We start from the raw sequence: 23,074 nt of genomic DNA on the forward strand, positions 1-23,074 counted from the left end.
GGGGGGTAGTGACTCTCTCAGTGTAGGCGTGTAGTGACACTCTCAGTTTAGTTGTGTAGTGACACTCTCACAATAGGTGTGTAGTGACTCTCTCAGTGTAGGTGTGTATAGTGACTCTCTCAGTGTAGGTGTGTGTCGTGACTCTCTCAGTGTAGGCGTGTAGTGACTCTCTAAGTGTAGGCGTGTAGTGACTCAGTGTAAGCGTGTATCGTGACTCTCAGTGTAGGTGTGTAGTGACTCTCTCAGTGTAGGCGTGTAGTGACTCTCAGTGTAGGTGTGTAGTGACTCTCAGTGTAGGTGTGTAGGGACTCTCTCATTGTAGGTGTGTAGTGACTCTTTCAGTGTAGGTGTGTGGTGACTTTCAATGTAGGTGTGTAGCGACTCTCTCAGTGTAGGTGTCATGGTAGCCCATCTGTAGACCAGATCCGGAGATGATATACCCTAAGAATGGCATGAATGAAGCTTCAAATGAGCACTTCTCTAAATTACAATAAAGTTGTTTTTTCCGGAGCCTAGACAAAACCTCACTGACATGTTGGTGATGAGAATGAACATCCTAGGAGAAGATGAGGATGTCGTCCAGGTAGACAACTACATATGAATAGAGCAGGTCTCTGAAGATCTCGTTAATGAAACTTTGGAAGACAGCTGGGGCATTACAAAGTCCGAACGGCATCACTAAGTATTCGTAATGACCATCACGAGGATTAAAAGCTGTCTTCCATTCGTCTCCAGAGCGTATGCGGATCAAGTTGTAGGCCCCTCGCAGATCCAGTTTGGAGAAGACTTTGGCCCCCTTGATACATTCAAACAACTCGGTAATGAGAGGGATAGGATACCGATTTTTTTACCGTAACAGAATTGAGACGTCGGTAATCAATACAGGGGCGGAGAGATCCATCCTTCTTTTTAACAAAAAAGAAACCCGGCCAGGGAGGAGAGACCGATGGCCTGATGAAGCCCCTCTGAAAATTTTCTTTGACGTATACAGATATGGCTGAAGTTTCTGGCTGGGAAAGTGGAAAGACTCTTCCTCTGGGAGGATTCTTCCCCGGGAGCAATTCTATCGGACAATCCCAAGGGAGGTGGGGGGGGGCAAAAGCTCAGCTTGAACCTTGTCGAATACATCTGCGAAGTCTTGATATTGAGGAGGAAGTCCCGGGAGAAATGTTTTAGTGGAGGAAGATAGAATCTTAATCGGCTTGCCTTGAGTTAAACAATTGGACCGACATTGAGATCCCCAGTCCAAAACTTCAGAAGTATTCCAATCCAGGGTGGGAGAATGTACACGAAGCCTGGGTAGACCAAGGGTAATGGGAGTAGTCGAGTGTGGTAAAACGAAGAATGAGATGGTTTCAGAATGCAGAACCCCAATATGGAGAGTGAGAGGCTTGGTTTGGTAGCGAACCAAACTTCCCGGGAGTTGGGAACCATCAATGGCAGTGATGGTCACAGGTGTCTCCAAGGAAACAACAGGAATAGAACATTGGGATACAAGAGACCAGGAAATAAAATTCCCTGCAGCACCTGAGTCCACCAGTGCTTGGGAGATTTCTTCAGAGGAATCCCATAATATGGAGACTGTGAGAAGACAAGCAGATGATGAGGAGGCTTCACATGTCCCCAGTCTGACCTCCCCGGAGCAGACTAGGGCCTGGCATTTCCCGACCTCCTTGGACAGGAATTCAAAAAGTGGCCATTTCCTTTCTCTTTCTTTGGCTGTTAACCGAGTCCTCCCGATCTGCATAGGCTCTTCAAGAGTAGGGGAGGTTGAGTGGGGACGAAGAACAGATTTGGAGGATGAGCGGTTGGGATGTTCCTTCTCAGCCGACCTTTCGCGGAAACGAAGATCCACTTTATTACAAAGTGAGATTATAGCATCCAGAGTGGTAGGAAGTTCTTGGGATGCCAGTACATCCTTGATTCTGTCCGATAGACCCTGCCAGAATGCTGCTACTAAGGCGTCATTATTCCAAGACAGTTCTGAGGAGAGGGTATGAAATTCTATAACGTACTGAGCGACTGTATTGGTACCTTGGCGAAGTCTGAGAATGCTGGCTGAGGCTGAGGAAACTCACGGGCTCGTCAAAGATCCCCCGGAAAGTTGCCAAGAAAACAAGGTAATTGCTGAGCAAAGAATCTTCTCGTTCCATAGGGGAGAGACCCATGCCAAGGCCTGACCGGATAACAAAGAAATAATGTAAGCTATTTTGGACATGTCGGAAGGAACATTTTGGGGCTGTAGTTCGAACTGAATGGAACATTGGTTAATAAAACCACGACAGAGTTTGGGGTCCCCATCAAATTTTGCCGGTGTAGATAGTTTCAAAGAAGAAGATGGGGTCAGTGGAGCAGAGCGCTGGTCCTGAGGAGAAACAGCCACAACTGGATGAGTAGCCTGTAGAATATCCAGGCGTCAGAGTCTGGAAAAACTGCAAGAGTTGCTGTTGGATACCATTCTGTTGTTCTATGCATGAAACCAGATGTTGTAGTAAGTCTTTAGCTGAAGGCTCCACCGGGGGATCAGACATTTGGCCTGTTCTTACTGTCACAGTTGACTTATGGAAAATAGATCCCTAGGCTCTGCTGAACATGGCTTGGCCCACCCACAGGCGCGGAGTCTAACAGGCAGGTGGTTTTCACCAGGAACCCCCGCAAGGAGGTATGGTCTTTGCGGCACCAAACCTGCAGGTCGCGGTCCTGTGAGTGGGTGAATAGCAGAATGGTGTGGAGGAGCCAGGCGAAGCGAGTAGAGACTAGAACCCACAGGTATATGGTATGGGAACAGGAACACTAGAGATAAGACTGATGGGCAGCAACAAAGGAGGCACTAGGAGAACAGGTGTCCTGTAGTATAACAGGGAAAGAGCAGAAGCTGTCACAATGGTGTATCCAGGAGTGATTGGTAGAGATACTGGAACAGCGGGAGTACAGCACTGGAGTTATACTGAGCACACACGGGAAAGCAGTGGTAGCTTAGGGAGAACAGCCGATGAGTCACCAAGGCAGTTGTGGCTCACAGTGATAGCGGTTAGAGAACTGGAGCTGTCACGATGAAGTACATCAGAGATAGTAATATCAGTACTGGATACTGGATCAGCAATAGTTCAACACAGCAGGAGACTGAGGGCAGACTGAAGTAGCGGGGGTAACTCGTAGCAACAGCTGATGAGTCACAGGTGTAGTAGCGGCTCTGAGTAGCGATGAGAGAACTGAAGCTGTCGCGAAGAAGTACACTGGAGATGGTAGTAACAGTGCTGGAGCAGCAATAGTTCAGTACAGGCCACAAACTGTGAGCAGACTGGAACACAGGCAAACCACGAGGAGAACAGGAACCAGAACCACAGGCTGCAGGAAGTGACCTTGAAGAACAGGCATCAGACAGGTGAATCCAAGAGGTTTAAATAGTGCTCCAGTAATGCTTAGCCAATGACAAGAGGAGGGAGGTCCAGAAGTGCAATAGACTTGCACCTGTGCAGAACTGAATGTAGCTGAATGAATGAATGAATGAAGTTTGTCTGATGCTGGAACATGGCAGTTTCCAGATGAATGAAATGCGGGTAACGAGACAGGTACTATTTGCAGGACCGAAGCGTTACAGTAGGTGTGTATGGACTCCCTCAGTGTACTTGTGTAGTGACTCTCTCACAATAGGTGTGTAGTGACTCTCTCAGTGTAGGTGTGAAGTGACTCTCTCAGTGTAGGTGTGTATAGTGACTCTCTCACAGTAGGTGTGTAGCGAATCTTTCAGTGTAGGTGTGTAGGGACTCTCTCAGTGTAGGTGTGTAGGGACTCTCTCAGTGTACTTGTGTAGTGCTCTCTCATAATAGGTGTGTAGCGACTCTCTGTGTAGGTGTGTAGGGACTCTCCTACTGTAGGTGTGACTTTCAGTGTAGATGTGTAGCTACTCTCTTAGAGTAGGTGTGTAGGGACTCTCTCAGGGTACTTGTGTAGTGACTCTCACAATAGGTGTGAAGTGACACTCAGTGTAGGTATGTGGTGACTTTCAGTGTAGGTGTGTAGCGACTCTCTCAGTGTAGGTGTGTAGCGACTCTCTGTGTAGGTGTGTAGGGACTCTCTCAGGGTACTTGTGTAGTGACTCTCTCACAATAGGTGTGAAGCGACACTCAGTGTAGGTGTGTGGTGACTTTCAGTGTAGGTGTGTAGCGACTCTCTCAGTGTAGGTCAGTAGCGACTTTCTGTGTAGGTGTGTAGTGACTCTCTGTAGGTGTGTAGTGACTCTCTCAGTGTAGGTGTGTAGTGACTCTCACAATAGGTGTGTAGTGTCTCTCTCAGTGTAGGCGTGTAGTGACTCTCTCAGTGTAGGTGTGAAGTGAATCTCTCAGTGTAGGTGTGTAGTGAATCTCTCAGTGTAGGTGTGTATAGTGACTCTCTCAGTGTAGGTTTGTAGTGACTCTCTCAGTGTAGGTGTGTAGTGACTCTCATTGTAGGTGTGTAGCGACTCTCTCAGTGTAGGTGTGTGGTGACTTTCAGTGTAGGTGTGTAGCTATTCTCTCATTGTAGGTGTGTAGGGACTTTCAGTGTAGGTGTGTAGCAACTCTCTCAGTGTAGGTATGTGGTGACTTTCAGTGTAGGTGTGTAGCGACTCTCTCTGTGTAGGTGTGTAGCGACTATGTGTAGGTGTGTGGTGACTTTCAGTGTAGGTGTGTAGCAACTCTCTCAGTGAAGGTATGTGGTGACTTTCAGTGTAGGTGTGTAGAGACTCTCTCTGTGTGGGTGAGTAGCGACTCTCTGTGTAGGTGTGTGTAGTGACTGTCTCAGTGTAGGTGTGTGTAGTGACTCTCTCAGTGTAGGTGTGTGTAGTGACTCTCTCAGTGTAGGTATGTAGTGACTTTCTCAGTGTAGGTGTGTAGTGACTCTCTGTAGGTGTGTAGCGGCTCTCTCACAATAGGTGTGTAGTGACTCTCTCAGTGTAGGTGTGTAGTGACTCTAGGACTCTCTCACAACAAGTGTTTAGTGACTCGGTGTAGGTGGGTAGTGACTCTCTCAGTGTAGGTGTGTAGCGACTCTGTGTAGGCGTGTAGCAACTCTCTCACAATAGGTGTGTAGCGACTCTCTCACAATAGGTGTGTAGCGAGTCTCTCACAATAGGTGTGTAGTGACTCTCTCAGTGTAGGTGTGTAGTGACTCTAGGACTCTCTCACAATAAGTGTTTAGTGACTCAGTGTAGGTGGGTAATTACTCTCTCAGTGTAGGTGGGTAGTGACTCTCTCAGTGTAGGTGGGTAGCGACTCTCTCAGTGTAGGTCTGTAGCGACTTTCTGTGTAGGTGGGTAGTGACTCTCAGTTTAGGTGTGTAGTGACTCTCGGTGTAGGTGTGTAGTGACTCTCTCACAATAGGTGTGTAGTGACTCTCACAATAGGTGTGTAGTGACTCTCTCAGTGTAGGCGTCTAGTGACTCTCTTAGTGTAGGTGTGTAGTGAATCTCAGTGTAGCTGTGTAGTGAATCTCTCAGTGTAGGTGTGTATAGGGACTCTCTCAGTGTAGGTTTGTAGTGACTCTCTCAGTGTAGGTGTGTAGCTGAGATGAAAGCAGCGGAGCGTTGATCCGATGCAGACAGGCGAGTTGACACAAGCAGGAACTCTGTAGAAGCACGGAGACAGCGGATCGGCTGGCTGCAGACACGATGAGTACTGGAGGGTTGCGATGAGCAGGACACTGCAGATACACGGAGGCAGCGGATAGGAATCAGCTGGTGCAGTCACGATGAAACACGGGAGAGTTGAGGTGAGCAGGATACTGTAGAAGCACGGAGGCAGCGGATAGGAATCAGCTGGTGCAGTCACGATGAAACACGGGAGAGTTGAAGTGGTTTGGAGACTGTAGAAGCACGGAGGCAGCGGATAGGAATCAGCTGGTGCAGTCACGATGAAACACAGGAGAGTTGAAGTGGTTTGGAAACTGTAGAAGCACGGAGGCAGCGGATAGGAATCAGCTGGTGCAGTCACGATGAAACACAGGAGAGTTGAAGTGGTCTGGAAACCACAAACGAACAACAGCAATCAGCAGGAGCTGAATACACGAGGAAAAACAGGAACACCTTCAGAGGCTCATGAGGAATGAGACTCCAAGATCAGGCCACGAGGTATTGACCACAGGTGCTTTAAATAGGGAGTGTTGCCTGATCAGCCAATTAACTAAAAGGAACATGTACTGAAGGTTTGAAAGGGCTGCACATGCGCAGACCCTCAGGATGGTGGACGGCCACGGTTCCTAAATACACGAGAAGTAGCACTCACAGTCCGGTGAGTGACAGTACCCCCCCTTTTAAAGGTGGGCACAGAACACCTGGAACCGGGTTTGTCCGGAAACTTGAAATAAAACTTCTTAAGAAGAGCTGGAGCATTGAGATCTTCAGCCTTGATCCATGAACGCTCCTCAGGACCAAAGCCCTTCCAATGAACGAGGAAACGGAGAACTCCTTGCGAAATTTTTGCATCCAATATATGAGTAATCTCAAAGTCTTCCTCTTAATGAATTTGAACTGGCCGAGGTGCTGAAGGAGGGACCGAGAAACGGTTGATGATGAGAGGCTTGAGTAAGGACACATGGAAGGCGTTGGAAATACGAAGATTCTTAGGAAGTAGAAGTTTGAAACAAACTGGATTTATCACTTGAATGATCCTATATGGACCAATAAAACGAGGAGCGAGTTTCATAGATGGGACCTTCAAACAAATATTTTTGGTAGATAACCAGACACGATCTCCAATTTTCAGTGGTGGAATAGCCCGTCTATTTTTATCTGCAAAAGACTTATATCTGGCAGATGTCTTCTTTAAACAGGTTTTGACCTGAGACCAAATATTTTTGAAAGTTTGACAAACAGTCTCTACAGCAGGAACTTGGGTGGGAGGGAGGGCAGGAAATTCCAGAAAAGACGGATGGTGACCGTAAACCACAAAGAATGGAGTTTTGGAAGATGACTCATGGTACATGTTGTTATGAGCGAATTCAGCCCAAGGAAGCAATTCTACCCAGTTGTCTTGATTGGCTGACGAGAACATCCTTATAAACGTCTCAAGATCTTGATTGACCCTTTCAGTTTTTCCGTTTGATTGAGGATGGTAGGAAGATGAGAGTGATAATCGTATGCCCAAGGTCTTACAAAGGGCCCGCCAGAATCTGGAAACGAATTGTACTCCTCTATCTGACACAATCTCGGACGGACATCCATGGATACGAAAGATTTCTTTGATGAAATATTCAGCCAGAGTAGAAGAAGAAGGCAAACCAGCCAAGGGAACGAAATGCGCCATCTTCGAAAATCTGTCCACCACTACCCAAATAGTATTGCAGTTTTTACTAGGCGGAAGATCAGTAACAAAGTCCATAATATGGGTCCATGGCTTGGACGGAATGGGTAGTGGTTGAAGCAAACCCGCTGGAGTTCTGCGGGGAGTCTTGAACTGAGAACACAATTCACATGCGGCTACAAACTCTTTGACATCTCTCCTCATAGAAGGCCACCAGTAACTTCGAGAGAGGATCTCAAAGGTCTTGCGTTCACCAGAGTGTCCAGAAAAACGAGAAGAGTGAAACCACAAAAGGATTTTCTTCCTAAGAGCAGGAGGCACGAGGGTTTTCCCAAATGGTAGCACCTTAGTGGAAGAAGCAGCCAGAGAAACACATTTGGGATCTAATATAGAGTGGTTGGGGACCTCTTCAACGTCTGAGGACGTCACAAAGGCTCGAGATAGAGCGTCTGCTTTTTTATTCTTTGCAGCTGGTTTGAAGGTTTTGATTAACTCAAAACGAGAAAAGAAAAGAGACCATCTTGCTTGACGAGGATTCAAACATTGAGCAGACTGTAGATATGACAAATTCTTATGATCCGTGAAAATTGTCACAGGATGACGAGCTCCCTCCAACAAGTATCTCCACTCCTCTAATGCTACTTTAATAGCCAGCAACTCCTTGTCCCCGATGGTGTAATTCTTCTCCGCAGGCAGAAGACCCCGAGAGTAAAAGGCACAAGGATGGAATTTTTGTTGCTCCGATCTTTGGGAGAGAATGGCTCCTAAACCAACATTAGAGGCATCTACCTCTAGGAAGAAGGGAAGCGTCACATCAGGCTGTCGAAGAATGGGAGCAGAGGAGAAGGACTCTTTAAGAAACTGAAAGGCTTGAAGAGCCTTAGATGACCATTGCTTAGTATTGGCCCCTTTACGAGTCAGGGCCACAATAGGAGATGCAATCGAAGAGAAATCTTGAATGAAGCGTCTATAGTAATTGGCAAAACCTAAAAAACGCTGAATGGCACGAAGAGTAGTTGGCTGAGGCCAATGTAACACAGCATTCACCTTTTCTGGATCCATTTGCAGACCAACTCCGGAGACAATATAACCCAAAAATGGAATCTGGGGCAACTCGAATGAACATTTTTCTAGTTTGCAGAATAATGAATTTCTCCGGAGTCTGGAAAGAACTTCTGCCACATGTTGGTGATGAGAAGGCAGGTCCTGTGAAAAGATCAATATGTCGTCTAGATAAACGACGACACATACATATAACAAGTCCCGGAAGATCTCATTAATGAAGCCCTGGAAAACAGCGGGGGCATTACATAACCCGAAAGGCATTACTAAGTATTCATAATGCCCATCTCTGGTGTTGAAAGCTGTCTTCCATTCGTCACCGGACCTGATTCTAATTAAATTGTAGGCACCACGAAGATCCAACTTGGTAAAGATCCGAGCTCCCTTAATCCGATCAAATAGCTCAGTAATCAGTGGAATGGGATACCGATTTTTGATAGTAATGGCGTTAAGACCACGAAAATCTATGCAGGGGCGTAGTGATCCATCCTTCTTTTTTACAAAGAAGAACCCGGCTCCAGCGGGAGAAGTAGAAGGTCGAATAAATCCTCGCTGGAGATTCTCTTGGATGTATTCAGATGTAGCTTGAGTTTCAGGTAACGAAAGTGGATACACACGACCCCTAGGAGTAGTCTTGCCAGGTTGAAGATCAATCGGACAATCCCATGAACGATGAGGAGGAAGACGTTCAGACTGAGTTTTATCAAATACATCGGCAAATGAAGCATACTGAGGAGGGAGTCCCGGTGAGGAAGGTGAAATGGAGGATTGCTGTATTTTAAGGGGAACGACTTGGCAGAGACAACGATGATGACATTCAGCTCCCCAAGACGTAACTTGAGGAGTGCGCCAGTCAATCTGGGGAGAATGACATTGAAGCCATGGAAGGCCTAAAACAATCGGACTTGTAGTAACAGAAAGAATTAAAAACGAAATTTCTTCTTGGTGTAGCACACCAATCTGAAGAGTTACTGGAGACGTACTCTGGGTGATGAGACCATTGATAAGACGTGATCCATCAATAGCAGTCACAGTAATAGGTGTCTTCAGGGTAATCACTGGTAGGGACCATTGATTCACTAGGGATTTAGAAATAAAATTTCCCACAGCTCCAGAATCAATAAGTGCTTGGGACTCAAAGGATTTGGTAGCGAAGGAAATTGTAACATCAAAAGCGCAGACTTTTAATTTCGTAGAACATGGAGAGGACTCCAGGGACCCTAACTTCACCTCTCCAGAACTAGTTAGGGCCTGGCATTTCCCGATTTTTTAGGGCATGAATTGAGCATATGTGTGGAATCAGCACAATAGATACAAAGTCTATTCTTTACTCTTCGGTTCCTCTCCTCAGTGGTTAATTTGGAGCGTCCTATCTCCATGGGTATCACAGGAGATGAAGCTGGACGAAATTGAGAAGTTGAGCGAAGAGGTGCTTTAACTGAAGTTGTTTTTTCAGACTCCCTTTCACGAAAACTCATGTCTACACGATGGCAAAGAGAAATCAAATCTTCTAAAGAAGTAGGTAGTTCTTGAGTAGTCAGTGCATCTTTAATTTTATCGGAGAGCCCCTGCCAGAAGGCGGCAATTAACGCTTCAGTGTTCCACTGAAGTTCAGAGGCTAGAATCCTAAATTGAATGACTTACTGGCCTACTGTACGAGAACCCTGACGTAGACGGAGGATGCTGGATGCAGCGGAGATGACACGACCTGGTTCATCGAATACACTTCGGAACGTGGAAATAAATTTGGCACTATCCTGTACTAATGGATCGTTTCTTTCCCACAGAGGGGAAGCCCATGCGAGAGCTTGTCCAGAAAACAATAAAATAAGATAGGCCACTCTGGAACGATGAGTAGAGAAATTTTGAGGTTGGAGCTCAAAATGAACTGAGCATTAATTGATAAAACCCCTGCATGTTTTGGGGTCTCCATCATACTTTGACGGAGTAGGCAGGTGAAGCGTAGAAGCCGTAGACACCTTGGATGGCACTGGGGAAATGGAGGAAAGCACAGTAGCATCAACATTAGCTGTGATATTTGGCCCAGATGTTCCTTGGGAGGCTAACGCCTGGTAACATTGTAGTAACAGCTGTTGGCGAGCATCCTGTTGCTCCATACGGGTAACCAGATGCTGTAGCATCTCTTTAGCTGTAGGTTCCGAATCTGCGTCTGTCATGGCCTGATCTTACTGTCACGGGCACTAGGAGTCTTTACCCAGGGATCACCAGGTGATGGACTTACCAGAGCAGTATAGTTGGTAATATGGTACTCTGGTAGCGGGGTGATCACGGAACAGGAGACAGCAGGTGATAAGAGAATGCTCGAGGAAAGTCTATGACTAGCAGCACTGGTAATAGGTAGATAACTGTACACGAGGAACTGGATGGACAAGGAAACGTGAGGGTAGTCAGTGGTCTGCGGATAGCAAGTTGTACCACTGCTATAGTGAGGAGGAATGTCCAGGAGCAACGAGGAGGTGATGAGAGTCAGCGGTCTGCGTATAGCAAGTTGTACCGCTGTCTGGGTGAAGGAATGGAATCCAGGTGAAGGTATCCGGGGAGTCAGTGGTCTGCGTTAGCAAGTTGTACCACTGCTATGTGAAAGGATACTGAAAACTGGTGACTCGGAAAACAGGGAACAGTGGTCTGCCTCTAGCAAGTTGTACCACTGAAATATATAAGTGAGGAGGAGCACGGAAGGATAAATGCAATGCAGAGTATACACGGGCACACTGAACTTGATCCCACGATGATATGCACACAATAATAATAACTGAGCAGCACTGCACAATTATACAAAGTCACGAGAACTATCCAGGCTAAACGGTAACACAGTCAAATGATAGCAATAGTCTCAGTGGATAGGAAACTCCGGAGGAGAACAACTCAGTCCAGCTAGATATGCAATACACCAGCACAATCAATGAGAAGTATGCATACCGTGGTTCAGGAGCAGGCTGTCAGACAGAAGTGCAGGGATACCTGAACGGCTGGAGGCCGGCAGGATGCGAAGTCCCAGGAGGGTGGAAGCGGTAACCAAGTAGGTGCAGCGCACAGTAGGTAGACCAGCAAGGATGTAAACAATACTCAGGAAGCAGTAGTATATAGAACTGGACACCTGGAGAACACTTGAGAGTTGAGGCGGTCAGCTGAGATGAAAGCAGCGGAGCGTTGATCCGATGCAGACAGGCGAGTTGACACAAGCAGGAACGCTGTAGATTGTGGGTTGCGATAAGCAGGACACTGCAGATACACGGAGGCAGCGGATAGGAATCAGCTGGTGCAGTCACGATGAAACACGGGAGAGTTGAAGTGGTTTGGATACTGTAGATACACGGAGGCAGCGGATAGGAATCAGCTGGTGCAGTCACGATGAAACACAGGAGAGTTGAAGTGGTCTGGAAACCACAAACGAACAACAGGAATCAGCAGGAGCTGAACAGACGAGGAAACACAGGAACACCTTCAGAGGCTCATGGGGAATGAGACTCCAAGATCAGGCCACGAGGTATTGACCACAGGTGCTTTAAATAGGGAGTGTTGCCTGATCAGCCAATTAACTAAAAGGAACATGTACTGAAGGTTTGAAAGGGCTGCACATGCGCAGACCCTCAGGATGGTGGACGGCCACGGTTCCTAAACACACGAGAAGTAGCACTCACAGTCCGGTGAGTGACAGACTCTCTCATTGTAGGTGTGTAGCGACTTTCTCAGTGTAGGTGTGTGGTGACTTTCAGTGTAGGTGTGTAGCGATTCTCTCATTGTAGATGTGTAGTGACTCTAGGACTCTCTCACAATAAGTGTTTAGTGACTCTGTGTTGGTGGGTAGTGACTCTCTCAGTGTAGGTGTGTAGCGACTCTCTGTGTAGGTGTGTAGCGAGTCTCTCACAATAGGTGTGTAGTGACTCTCAGTGTAGGAGTGTAGTGATTCTAGGACTCTCTCACAATAAGTGTTTAGTGACTCAGTGTAGGTGGGTAGTTACTCTATCAGTGTAGGTGGGTAGTGACTCTCTCAGTGTAGGTGGGTAGTGACTCTCTTAGGGTAGCTGTGTAGTGACTCTCTCAGTGTATTTGTGTAGTGACTCTCAGTGTAGGTGGGTTTTGACTCTCTCAGTGTAGGTGGGTAGTGACTCTCTCAGTGTAGCTGGGTAGTGACTCTCTCAGTGTACTTATGTAGTGCCTCTCTCATAATAGATGTGAAGCGACTCTCAGTGTAGTTGTGTAGCGACTCTGTAGGTGTGTAGCGACTCTCACAATAGGTGACTCTCTCAGTGTAGGTGTGTAGTGACTCTCTCAGTGTAGGTGGGTAGTGACTCTCTCAGTGGAGGTGTACAGTGACTCAGTATAAGTGGGTAGTGACTCTCAGTTTAGGTGTGTAGTGACTCTCTGTGTCGGTGTGTAGTGACTCTCTCACAATAGGTGTGTAGCAACTCTCTCACAATAGGTGTGTAGCGACTCTCTCACAATAGGTGTGTAGTGACTCTCTCAGTGTTGGTGTGTAGTGACTCTAGGACTCTCTCACAATAAGTGTTTAGTGACTCAGTGTATGTGGGTAGTGACTCTCTCAGTGTAGGTGGGTAGTGACTCTCTCAGTGTAGGTGGGTAGTGACTCTCTCAGTGTAGATGGGTAGTGACTCTAGGACTCTCTCACAACAAGTGTTTATTGACTCGGTGTAGGTGGGTAGTGACTCTCTCAGTGTAGGTGTGTAGCGACTCTCTGTGTAGGTGTGTGGTGACGTTCAGTGTAGGTGTGTAGTGACTCTCACAATAGGTGTGTAGTGACTCTCTCACAATAGGTGTGTGGTGACTTTCAGTGTAGGTGTGTAGGGACTCTCTCATTGTAGGTGTGTAGTGACTCTCTGTTTATGTGTGTAGTGACTCTCTCAGTGTAGGTGTGTAGTGACTCTCTCAGTGTAGGTGTGTAGTGACTCTCTCAGTGTAGGTGGGTAGTGACTCTCAGTGTAGGTGGGTAGTGACTCTCTCAGTGTAGGTGGGTAGTGACTCTTACTGCTTTCAGTGCACCAGGAGGGATTGAATGAGGTTCATCATATGCAACATTAATGTTTTAAGATTTGTCTTTCTTTTTGCTGATAGAGTAACTTTGACATATGTCCCAGGAGCACACACAAATGTATATGATATTATATTGTAATCCAGAAGTGTCCCAGGTGTTCTTATAGGGAGGAGATCTGCAAAGCTGTAGATGTCACATCAGGTTCATCCTCATAACTCTTTATAGAATGAAACGTTTCAGTTTCCACTCTTACGTTTTGCTGAGTTTTGCCTCATTTATGGCTATTTATGGCTCAACTTTATTATTGTCTTTATCGCATGTGTCACTAGTGTAAAGTGCGCCTAGAAATGTGATATAGAAGATGTACCGTCTGCAATGTGTTTGGTGGGTTAGAACATAAACCAGCGGTGGACTGAATTCTCCTTCCAAGTACTCAGATGGGGCTTCCAATCCACAGTTGTTTCCTCTCTGTTCTCATCATAAGTTATCTGAGATCTAGAACTGGGCACTTCAGCTTCCTCTCATAAAGTCATCTGATGCTTCTCTGCAAATGTGTTGTCCTTTATGGGACCAAGGGCTCATACGAGGCCCCTGAAATAATATCACATTGCTCACCACTAATCTAGGCTCAGTGCCCCTCATAACTTTGCACACTATTATAGCACCTGAACGCTTGCATAGGTCATCAACGGGATGTTACTGGGAAAAATGTTAGATATTATAAGTCTTTGTATATGCTGAAGTGTGTGCCTAGAGAGTGCAGCAGACCGGACAGTGTGCAGAAATTTCACTGGAGAAATATGTCACATTTCAAATCAGTTTAAGTGCGTTGCTACTTAACACACATTTAGACGCCAACAAAAAGATTAGTTCTTTAATTATAGAAATAAAGGTCATATTTGAGCTTTTTTGCACCACTATCCTTATAAAAACACTAAGTGGTGCAATCTCCTTTACTATGTAATTTGTGGTTTCTAAAGTAATTTTTTTTAGTTTATTAAATATTATTATTATTATTATTATTATTATTATTATTATTATTAATTATTATTATTATTAGTAGTAGTAGTAGTAGTATACTTTTTTAACTGTGAAATTAAAGGTTTTATGTAGTGTTGACACAGGAATAAATGTGGTGGGTGATCTAGGTACTATAGTGGAAACATAAGTCATCCTCAGAAAATACAATATATAAATAAAATGAGCAGACGTCATTGGCCAGTTGATCTTTCTGTATATGTGGCACAAATACTGACGCTGTAATCCTGACAGAAATTATTTGCTGTAACATTGTTAGATTGTTTAAAACTTTCCCTGTATGTATTATTCTCATCTTAGAAATGCTTTCTGGTGGGATCAGTGACTTTTATAGGGTCGGTCCCTGGGCCAGATTTAATTAATCGTCACACAGTCACACGTTTTGCTGCCCCCTGTCGTTCCATTGTCTAGGTCAGGGGTGTCCAACCTTTTAGCTTCCCTGGGCCACATTGGAAGACGAGGAGTTGGTTTGGGCCGCACATAAAATACACTAACACTAACGATAGCTGATCATCCAAAAAAAACATAGAGAACATATATATATATATATATATATATATATAAATATATATATATATATATATATATGAGAAAAAAAGTGATATTATATATATATTTTTTTCTTTTTCTAATCCCCCTATACTTACCTTTCAATCGCCTTGTTCAAAAAATCCTCTCTAGTTATTATACTATAATCACTTTTTGTATTGTTTCGATGCAATATCAATAAAGTGCATTTAAGCCAGGCATTGTGTATCAGGGTGCCCTGACCAGGCCTGCGGTACCTGACATATACACCACTGTGACCCCAAATTGTGACCTGTTTTGCTAATTATACCACTATGTTAGTTAAGGGATAACAACTTATAATGGGCCAAAGAGAATAATATATAATGCCCCATTAGTATTACAAGTAGAAGTATGTAGCAGGGAGATAAGGTCCATGATGCTCCAGGACCAGGTGACTTTTATTCACTGGTCAGCGTCCCTTGAAATAATAAAAAAAATCCCCCTTAACTTATCTTTTAATCGGCTTGTTCTCCTGTCCTCTTCTCTTCTTTTCTGCAATTCTCTGCTACTGCTTATTTTTCTTCTCACGCGGGTGACTCCTCTGTGCTGCACTCCGCAATGGATGTTGGGCGTGATGACATCACACCTGACATTCACTGCGAGCGCCGGACGGGGGAGGAGACAAGGGAGGGAGCTGGAGTACCAGCTGACGGGACCGCGTGACCGCAAGGTAAGTATTTTTCTTTTTTCTTTGCAGGATTTTTTTTTTTTTATTAACAGCGCTGCCCCCTTGCCACAACCAAAACTCCTGCTGGGCCACATTTACAGGTGAGCTGGGCCGCATGCGGCCCGCGGGCCGCGGGTTGGACAAGCCTGGTCTAGGTAATCCTTTTACACGCAGCATTCTGTGGCTTCCAGTGACGACTGAGTAGAATATATCGCCACTGTCCTATACAACTTCCAGACCTCAGGCAAAATGTGTTGTTGCTTTTTTCGTTTCGTTAATTTTTCTTTGCTGATGAAAGAAAATTAGCTTGACATGTTAAACGCGCAGGGTATTAGCCTTCTCTCAACCTCTGTAGCTCCTATACAAAGGCCAACTGTGCCTTATCATAAATCCAGTCCCGCAATATATTCTACAACTTATAAACATGCAGCCTATTATAAGTATATAAACTGAAGGAATAAACTTTCTCTTTGAAGCTCTCCATTATATGTTGGTGCTATATCAATTAAAATAATATTCAACTAGAGTGTTTTTATCCTTTGTCGTGTTTAATAAATGTCTTTCTGTTTCTAGGATTCACAAGCATGGTGCAAAATGGAATATTTGTTAAACAAATTCCATTCACAAGGAAAAGGCTGCAACTCCCTGGTCTACATCAGTGCGATTCTGATGGTGAGATCTGCTGGGCTCTGATGGTGCAACTGTCCAGGGTGTAAGCCCATGGGGGCCCAATACTTGTCCGCTATGTGCCTGAACTTCAGACCTGAGATGCATATGAATGCGGTGCTTCCACAGGGCAACACACGTAAGGGCCCGTAGGCTCCCAGCTCCCTGCAGTGTCACAACACTCTCAGCGGAGAGGAGCCGAGAGGAAGGCGGAAAGAAGATAAAGAAGAAAGAGGAAGTAGAGAAGCGGACAAGAAGAGAAAGGAAGATAAGGTTATTACATCAGAGAGAGGTGGTTGGTTGGAGAAACTAGGAGGAGACCTGGTTGGAGACAACTTGGATAGGTGGCTGGAGAGAATGAGGGGGGGAATAGGGGTCTGGAGAGAATGAGGGGGGAATAGGTGGCTGGAGAGAATGAGGGGGGAATAGGGGTCTGGAGAGAATGAGGGGGGGGGAATAGGGGGCTGGAGAGAACATGGGGGGGAATAGGGGGCTGGTGAGAACATGGGGAGAAATAGAGGGCTGGAGAGAACATGGGGGGATTCTTGGGGCTGGGGATTGGATTGGAGAAAGGGGGGGAATTTTCTTCTGTTACATAAATATATGCTACATAAATACTGAAACATAATAAGTTATTCAATGTAACTATAAAAAATAAATCAGTATTATATTGAAAAGGCTATAAAACAGCAATATTGGTCTCTATTAAATTTGTAAGCTATTAATTTGATCTTGGGACTTTGCATGTAAAAAAACCAGCGGGGTTAGTAGTGGCTGTAAAGAACAAGGGGGAAGAGGGGTGTTATGTTCGTATTATCGCTACCAATAAATATTGTCCACTGAGATTAATGTGGTTCCAACGCACAAAGAAATTTAATAGCAAAACACAGCAGGATTACAGCAAGCCATGATGATGCATAAAAGGTATAACACTATATGGGAAATTATAACCAAATACATTGCGCATACGCCTCTGGATCCAGGTACAGCTTCAGTCTTGCAGTCTGCAGTCAAAGAGATTTAATACTGGACCAGGGGCTTGCTTATATACAGTTTCAGTTAACAAAAACAATGTTTGAAATAAATGGGAATGCAACTAATATAATGTTGCAGTTAATGTGGGGGTATGTCTGTCTTCTAAATGGGAAATTAATTCATTGTAATTATGAAAAATTTAATTAATTTAACATAATGTCTGGTGAATATGGGGGAAAAAGGCTTACTGATTAAATGTGAATGCTACTAATTAAATGCTGGGTCTGATTGGGTGGAAGGAGGCCGGTTATTGACAAAAATAGTCTGGCACAGGCCTGAGCACTGAGCATGTTTCAATAGCTGAGCTAATGAGCGGGGGAACAGGGGGGGAAAGGAGGGTCACGGAACAGAACATATGACCTCAAGTCTTAAAGGGCTATGCGCCTTCTGTTGTACAAAGTATTATTATTATGGCACAAGGTTCTGCGCCTGGAGCGGAGGGATGAGTAGAGGGAGCGTGCCGGACAGCGGGTTTGGAAAGTAACAGCCGGACTCCGATGTGTGACATGTGACAGCAGAGCTGGGTTGTGCAATGATCTTGGGCTCGTAGAGGGTAGACACAACTCTGCCTTAGGTTGGCTATGCTGCGCCATCGCTATAAGGCAGAGTTCTATGTTGCCGAAGGCAACTTATATATGTAAATACGGCTCTGAGAAATAGTATTTAATGCTTCTATAGTTCGGGGTCTGTTTTTTTTTTGAGGTCTTTAAAGAAGGGACTACACAGTCCCTAAAATAATGATATTGAGGTGAGGTCCAGTTGCCCTGAAACCCCACTTCTAACCCCAGTATGTGATGCTTGAGGACCCAGCCTGGGGCACAGTATATTTCCTCCTGGATGGTCCCTCCCCCGGGAACAGCCACCTTACAGTAGCCGCTGATTGTCTTCATCCTGTGCTCCGCTATCTTCACCCCTGTATGTGCCCACCCATCTGTCCCCCACTGACAGCGTGTGGGAAGAAACCAAGATTCAGCAATGGCAGCAAGCAACAGAACCACAGGGCAGAAGGTAAGTGCCGGGGAAAGGGGCATTCAATGTGAGTTTAACTTTGGTGGGAGGGTGGTAAGGGACTTTTAATGTAGTACTGGCTGTGCCGGTTTAAGGGAATGGAGGCCCCTGGGCTAAGGGGGCCTCCATTCCCCCGTGAGGCCCCCCCCCCCGTGATCCGAGCTGCCCCCCCCCCGGCATTTACCTCCTTCCCCGGCACGCTGTACGCTCTTTACTAAGGAGATCTCGTGAGAGTGAGATTCACGAGATCTCCTCAGTAAGGAGACTACAGCGCGCCGGGGAAGGACCGCAGTGAAAGTGCTCAGTAGCACTGATCGCACCGGGGGACCGATCAATACTGCTGCTGAGCACTTCCAAGGGCCCCCTGGATTCCATAGGCCCCTGGGCTGTAGCCCAGTTAGTCCTATGGTTAATCCGGCCCTGAGTACTGGTGGGAGCTTGAGCTATTAGTTTAATGGTGGGTGGGAACTATTCATGTCTTGGTGGGGTCTATCTATTTAATGGTGGGATGTTTTGGGGGCCATTGAACATGGAGATGAGTTTGTGGAAAAAGAGGGTCATTTATCAAATGTGAATTATTTAAAGCTGTTTGGGAGGAACTGGTTTATTTATTAAATGTGAATATTAATAATTACATTTTGGGAATGGTTGGGTGATATAGATGTATTTAATAAATGTTGGTGCTATTAATTTAATGCCGGGCTGTTTAGGGGGTGGGAGGTTTAGTGGGTTCACTCATTGATAGACGTCTCATATTTTACGTACCTATCCCTTTTCCAAACAGGGCCCCAACATTCCAGGATCCAGACAAGCATCAACTGAACTTAAGACATGAGCAGCAGCAGGTGGTGAAATTGGGTTGGAGAGAGCAGGACAGACTGCTAACTGCCCCGATTCTAGTAGGGCAGTCCTGATTCTGGGTGACTGTTGCAAGATATTGTATCGACTACAGGGCCAATTGGAAGATATGTCCATGTGCACATGTGAAGGGGGAGCTGCATGTTAGTAATATAATCTATAATATAATAGTGCATACAGCATTGCTTGTCTATTTGAAAGGGTTGGGAGGGGGTTTGTAGAGCAGCACAGTCTATAATGACAGCCACACGCCTTGGAAGCTGGTCATGCTCACCCTGGAGGTGTGCTGCCAAAATGCCCCTCTAGAAATTCTGCATTTGCCCCTGATATTAAATGGTGTTTTCATTGCACTCGGTCTAGTCTGCGATGGTTCCTTTCATTGTATAACACTCGCTAAGCCCTTTGCTGGCCACACAGAGAGTGTCGGACTATCTGATCAGTGGGACAAATCTAACCTAAAAATGTTTTTTGCATCACACCAGTGCCAGGGATGGTGCCTGCACTGTAAAGCTCCTTTTCCACTCTACAGAGCATGCACGAAATTGACTGCACGGCACATGCACAATCCCCCATACCTAGGTGCTTGTTCCAATACCTGATCTGTTCGCTGCAGAGTTAGAACTTGAATGCTATGGTGGTAGGTTGCCAAACCTGAATCTGATCAGGATTGATTTGATTTTTATCGCACTTGCTGGAAAATCTGAGCATCCAGCCGTATGACACGTGACATTTTGCTTTCCAAATGCCAACTGGCTCCAGATCTGGTCGGTTGGTGATCAGACTGAACTGCTGGATGTGCCTGGGTGTGGACCAGTTACAGTTGCAGAAGGCAAAATTCTGCACCAGGGGTGGATTGCAAAAAAAAAAATAAAGCGAGTTGTCTCAGTACATTACTAGGAATGCCGACCAGCCCCTTCTCTCATCCTGTACAAACTGCAGCTTCCCACATCCCATCTTTCTCCATAAATCTACGCTCTTTGGCAGAAATTTAGACAAAATTGCGCTGGTTGGGTCCACAGCTGCTTTTATTCACCCCTAGAGATGACTGTATCTGACCCCTGACCCTGCACTTCTCTATCAGGAACAATTGTAACTTGTCATGTTCATTATATGTAACAGCTATCAGTAAATAGCATTTCACTGGGAGTCATAAAGACATAAAACAATGTTGACTTGTTACAGTGTAACAGTTTAAACTACCAGCTCCTCAAAGGGTTTACACTGTGTACACATCATATACCGAGCAATAAAACATGATTTTATTTTCCTCTCTGTGAGCAAATGTTTGCTGATTCTTTAGTGATCAATACAGATTATAATGCGCAGTTAATTACTTGCATTATTATTTGCTGGAGAATTCTGCTTAACCAGCTAATTTAAATATTTGTTTTAATAGTTGTTTTTATTGAAAGCATTATTGATTACATGTTTAATAGTAGATTATTTGACCATTTTCAAATTGTAAAATAGTTATTGAAATAAATGTTGCTTGTCATGCAACATCGTAACATACCACTAGGTGTCACTGAGGTCACATAATATTGTTTATTATTGTCTGCCGAAGGCCAATTGCTCCAGTATGCAGATGAGACAGCATATAGTATTGTATAAGTATTGTAGATGAAATAACATCCTCATTACAGCAGCTCCTTTGTTTTTAACACACAATAATCTAGACAAATCTTGACACACACACAATATTAGTTAACGTGGGAACACAGCAATCAAATTATATATATTATATATAATTGCCAAAATCAAAATGTTAATTGAATTATTTATCTTTTGCTTCCTCTCATCTCATTTGCTGCCAAGAGTCAGATTCGGGAGGGTTTCTATGCTAAAGGGGAAATAGCTTTCACTATAAAATTAGTGTTTGCATAATTTTATTCTGTAAAATGCGTGTGCATAAACCATTCATTATTTTGATACAAATTCATAAGTATTAATTTAAGTAGGAGCTGTGATATTTTTTGAACGTTGTAATATGTAGCTGGATTTATCCGTACCAGTAAAGGATTTACCTCTATAGTCAGCGATCCACCATGTAGTTTATTACAGTGTCATCTATGTGCTTATATATTATCCGCTGTCGGGTGTTGGTATTGTGTAATCCTCATCACCGCACTAGGCTGCCTATCAGCAGGCAGTTATCACACCACGATCGGTTTTAATGGATCTCGTCACTAACGAGTGATTTTTACAACCTCCTGTCCCAGGTTTCCTTATGTGTCATTAGAGATATAGATTATTCACAACCATTAAGTGAACATGCATCAGAAAAAGAGTTAATCGAAATTAGTTTACCATATATGTGATTTTTAAAGGATCTTTGCTTGATAGTTCAGATCAGTACTAAATATTAATGTCCGAATGAATTCTGCTGTCGTATGAAGCCATAGTTTTGTATTATTGAACCTCAAGTAATCTCCCCGCAGCACTAAACAGGCTGCTAGACGGCAGCTGGGGGTGAATGGACAATCAGAAAATAAACATAAGGACCTACAAACAGAATTAAATAAACAATCCGAAATGAGAACCATAAACCTATATAATGAATTCTGTAAAGGAAATAATTAAAAAAAACAAATGTGAATTTACTTAGTTTATGAGAGTTTATGCTTTTGACCAGTATCCAAATTTGATAGATTTGGATGGGAAAAAGATCTAGGAAGTCGATCTTGGCAAAAATATTTCCATAGTCAAAAAATAAAGGGAAATTATCTTCTCCAAATGAAGACACAAACTATCAGACCTCCCTTGACGATATACAAGCACTTGACGCACTAAAGGAACGCCTAACAGAACAAGGATTAGCAGCACCAACAACTAATAACTTGAGACCAATATGTAAAAAAAAGTCCACCTTTTTCCCCAGCGATAGCATCAGCCCACAGATTAAAGTTTTCACAAGTATGGTGCCCAAAGATCTAGATATCTTAAGTGACCTGTCCAACTCGATACAATATGACTGTCGGGCGCTGTCCCTGCAATCTCCCAGCTCTGCAGGGATGGTCACCTTCTTCACCCCACCAGGCATGTCCCCTCGCCTATTGTCAGGAGGCAGCTTCCACCCAGCCATCCCAGGAACTTTTGGAACGGCTGCCTAATCAGAATGCAGAAAGTGGTCACAGAAGCTAAAGGTCAGAGCCGATCAGGAAGTATAGAAAAAAATCAGGAGCCGACGGGAGAAGTCAAGAGCCAAGCCAAGGTCACAGCAGGGAAGTCATGCCAATTTGAACAGGAGTAGGGTAGCAGAACACTGGAACTGGTAGAAGTACTGGAGCTAATTGGACCTAACACTCTGGTACCATAATGGTACCAGAGTCCTCCTTATCTAGGGCTCCTAATTAGAGACCTGGCGGTCAGTGACGTCTCTGACCAGTGCCGTGAATAGGGGAATCGCGTCCCATTGCTCGGCAACGGGCAATGGGGCCATCCATAAACAAACTAATGGAACAGTGGGAACAGATCTATAGAGGAAACACTCAGCCACTATTTGTGTGCTACACAACAATAGTTTTCAGTTTCCCCATATTATTAAAAATATCCCCAAAGGTGAATTCATTGGAAAATCTTGTTATCTGATAGTGATTTAGCTGAGATCCTTGAACTAACTATCTCCCTAAATTGGAGAAAAACAACCAATCTGAAAGATAGGATAGTTAAAAATCTAAACCAATTTACAATCAATTTTCAGGTTCACATACCTATGGAAAATGCAAAGCATATCCCCATATGAACAAAACTGTAGCAATAAAAATGAAACTCACAAAATTTCAGTTTCATTAATTGTGTCAAACATGGACTAAAGCTATGGTCTCAAATGTCCATATGACACGTCTCACAACCCCCAGAAGCCCCATGCTCGTTGTTCTC

This window comes from Mixophyes fleayi, chromosome 1, assembly GCF_038048845.1.
Source record: "Mixophyes fleayi isolate aMixFle1 chromosome 1, aMixFle1.hap1, whole genome shotgun sequence".
Taxonomy (NCBI): domain Eukaryota; kingdom Metazoa; phylum Chordata; class Amphibia; order Anura; family Limnodynastidae; genus Mixophyes; species Mixophyes fleayi.